Consider the following 3,866-nt stretch of genomic DNA (forward strand, 5'->3'; position numbering starts at 1 on the left):
ATCTAGTCTTTAATCTGTCCACAGATCTTGACTTGTAGCCACATTTGCTAGTTACATTTGTCCGAGTCTTTCCTTTCTAGTTGTTGTTGTAGGATGATTGACATTTACCCTTGAAATACCTAGGCTTCTTGACTCTGATGTTTGAAAATTTTCTAGCTAGATTATCCATAGACTGGTTCATTTCATCCAGCCCATCAAGAGTAGAGTACTCATCATCTTCCAAAACTTATTTTTGAGGTTCCTTGTTCTTCTTCTCAATAGTTTAAATACCAATTCTGGAAGTGGGTGACTGAAAATACCGTTTTGGATACGAATTTGACATTTGGGTATCGTGTTTTGTACTAGATACGCATTTGTCAAATGGGTATCCAATTTATTTTTTTTTAAGATACGCATGTCTAAATGATAATACCCAAACTACAAATGCGTATCCTTAGTAATTTTCTTAAATACCCAATTCTCAAATGGGTATTACACTTACCCAATTACAAAATGTGTATGTAAAACGGTATTTTTAATCATATATTTTGAAAATGGATATTTTCAACCATTGCACCAAAAAAATGAGTATTTTTAAACATCATCGTTTGTCCTCCCTCTCTTAGACAATTTCATTCCCCCGCTCCTTAAACACAGTCACCACAGTTTTCATTTCCCACCTCACTCACAAACTAAATTCACTCACTCACAAATTTACTCAAGAACCCTAAATTTAAAAACCCCCAAATTCAACCTTAGATTTCAAAACTCCCAAATTCAAATCCAATTAGATCGAATCCTCACTTTTGATTTTTGTTACTTGGTTGCATAAGAGGCTTTAAATTGCTGTATTGGTTGTAAAGGAGGCTTCATTTATCTCGAAACCCTCCAAATTAGTAAGTAGTTTTCTTATTATCGTTTTAAAATTCAAATTTTGGTTTTTAATTGACCTTTTTTATAGATTTGTTGATTCTCAGTATGGGTCATCTCTAGAGTAAGTCATTCTTCAAATTTAGTGTATAGATCTATGCTTGTCGATTTTGGTTTTTAATTGAGTTTCGTATAGTTTTGTAATTATAGTGTCTGATTGTTGTTGATTTTAGTCTCAGTATGGTTATTTTTTTTGCATATTGATTGTATTTATGACTTTTGCCTTGAAGGAACTGTAAGTTCTTAGATGGAGCAGGTTGTATATCGTCTTTTATAGTGGGCTTCTCTTTTGTTTATACGGTTTATCTACATGGATTCTCCACGGCATTTTTCTTCTACGCCTTTGAGTATATATTATGCATTTGTTTGGGTATATAATTCCTTTACTGGAAATAATAATTTTGATGTCTAATATGCTTCTCATTTGAATTGTCCTCCTGTGAAGTTCATTGTTAGATTAAGCTGGAATGTGTGTTTAAAAAGAAGGATCCATTTATTGTAGGTGTTGATGTTCTTGAAGGAATTGCTAAGGTATAGTCAAGAAAATAAATATACAAAAAAACTAAGTTACCGCTAGGGAGTGTAAATAACCCGGGTCCAATAAGTAAGCCATTCAAACAGTCTGTTTATGAAATTCTTATGTTCCTGTGTGAATCAGGACTTATTAGATTGAGTCATTGTTACCATCTTGAATCATTTAATAACTGATATTATCGGTGTGTCTATAGATTATTCTGGAAGGGTGACTTGTGGTGTACAAGACTATGTTTTTAGCTGTTATTGGACTTGGCTGGTTAAGTATATAAAAAGATCTATAGTAGAAAACCATATTGGAGTAACAAGATGGAGTATTTCTAGTTCATAGTGTACCTTGTTCCTGAGTTCCAAACGCTTATAGCTATAAAACTGCCCTGCTTTAGCTTAGGCTATTAGAACATGCATTTGCTCTAGCAGTACACAAAACGCTTTTGTGAAACTTAGCATAAGTAGAGAGCATTCAGTTTTGACACCTGACTTGACAAATAGTTATCGAAGCTTACTGATACGCATCTTGTCTGGTTTTTACAGCCAGTTGTCTACTTGTCTCGCACTATCTCAGAGCATACATCTCCTTGCAAGATATATTGGTTATATGCTGCTGCGTTCTAGCCTGTTTAAGTAACCTAGCTTCAATTTTTTGTCTCAGAGAAAAATCCGACAGTGTTGCAGCAGAAATGTTATCATTTGTAGAGTTGACTTCGGTTGGAATATCAATCACCCAACTTTTGGCACATGATGAAACTTCAATATAAGAAATTATACATTTTCAACGTAAGTATCCACCTAGTTCAAATCTATTTATAGTTTCAGATATACATTGCTGATTAGATAATAGATGTCCATTCCTTCTCTTATTAGAAAGATGTCCATTTAGTTTCATACCGAGCTGATGTAATTTAACAACTGCTTGGAGGTCATTTCCATATACTTTCGATTTAACTTATTATATCGGTTAGATAACTCGCATTTTAAACAAGGATAATTAATGTATGATTATGAGAGATGTACAATGATAATTATTATGTATGATTGTGATAATTACTGTAGAAAACGAAAATTACTTGCTCTAGTAAATTTGAGTGCATGTATTAAAGTATAAATATAAATTTATTGCCCTTGATTGAAGTTTCTATGTTATTACTGTTCTCAGTATCCATTATGCACTGGAATTTTATAGAAGGCTTATTAAAGATCCAACTGTATCTTGTTATGCAGGGAAGCAATTGGAAAAATCCTTGCGCGAGGTCATAGTCGTGTTCATGTCTTCTCGGAAAATCCAAAAACCATTATTGGCCTTTTACTGGTCATGCTAAAACCTTAAATTTACAAAGCTTTTCGAGTATTATGTGCTTCACTGTCTGATTTTACAGTTGTCATATTATTTTTCTCATTTTCTTTTGAAAGATAGGTCAAAAGTTTTTTAACAGTTCGAGCAGAAACCGAGACTCCGGTCAGTATTGTCTCTATCAGAAGAGTTCCTAGGTCTGTTTTCACCTACTTACACTTTTTTTCTTGTCTTCGGCTCATATTTGTCTAAGTTTGTAACTTCTGAGAAGATAAGTATACGGACAAGCACAAGAACTAGCTTACAAGTGTGTATATTTATAATTAAGTTCCGAAGGAGGCACTTTCATTTATGAGTAAGAATGTTACTTAGCTTATATAGCCACATAGACCCTTATAATGCCAACTTTGCACATTTATGATTTTAATGTGTAATTGCAGAGTTCCAGCAGATATGCCCTTATATGATATCCTCAACGAGTTCCAAAAAGGAAGCAGCCATATGGCAGTTGTCTTTCGATTTTTGGAAGAAAGCAAAAGCGTGGGTCAGTAAAATTAAAATGGTGCTAATAGAGGATCTCTCAGCCTTCTGAGAATAGTTTTTATCCTCCACTTGTGTTGATAATGTTGTAGATTTAAGAATTATATTTTTAATTTTGTTTATGTTGTATATTGGGATATTTTGTATTGGTTTGATAATGTTAATCAAATTTTTGGTCAGTTATATTTCATTGATTCCTTTTATTTTTATCTTTAGTATTTTTGGTGCATAATTATATATAACAGTTAAATTTGTAATCATAGACATCGGTTAATGACTGAGGTCTAATTATGTTTAATACAGCGTTTCTTTTTACAGAAGCGTTGTTGTATAGATACAATTGACATCGTTTCTTTTCTTTTGCATTAGTTAATAACCGATGTCTTTGCATATCTAATACATCGGTTATATATCTAGAAACGATGTATTATGTGGTATTTCACATCGATCCAGAAATGTATTATGTGGTATTTCACATCGATCCAGAACCGATGTGAAAAACAGGAACCTTTTACTACACCCATGTAGACATCGGTTTTTTACATTTTTCACATCAGTGCATAACCGTTGTTTATTGACATTTTTCTTGTAG

General features: G+C 32.9%; 1 long non-coding RNA gene across 3 annotated transcripts; it reads left to right on the top strand.

Moving 5' to 3' along the window:
* Window positions 1-600: 600 nt before the first annotated feature.
* LOC141724508 (uncharacterized) lies at window positions 601-3,485 on the top strand. Of its 3 annotated transcripts, none has more exons than XR_012576723.1 (4): window positions 601-875; window positions 2,096-2,220; window positions 2,665-3,089; window positions 3,175-3,485. It is a non-coding gene; the product is annotated as an uncharacterized LOC141724508 (long non-coding RNA). The 3 variants fall into 3 exon arrangements; XR_012576722.1 differs by having other exon boundaries at window positions 604-875; window positions 2,665-2,931; XR_012576721.1 differs by having other exon boundaries at window positions 607-875; window positions 2,665-3,485.
* Window positions 3,486-3,866: the final 381 nt, after the last annotated feature.

This window comes from Apium graveolens, chromosome 5 (assembly GCF_009905375.1).
Source record: "Apium graveolens cultivar Ventura chromosome 5, ASM990537v1, whole genome shotgun sequence".
NCBI classification, from domain to species: domain Eukaryota; kingdom Viridiplantae; phylum Streptophyta; class Magnoliopsida; order Apiales; family Apiaceae; genus Apium; species Apium graveolens.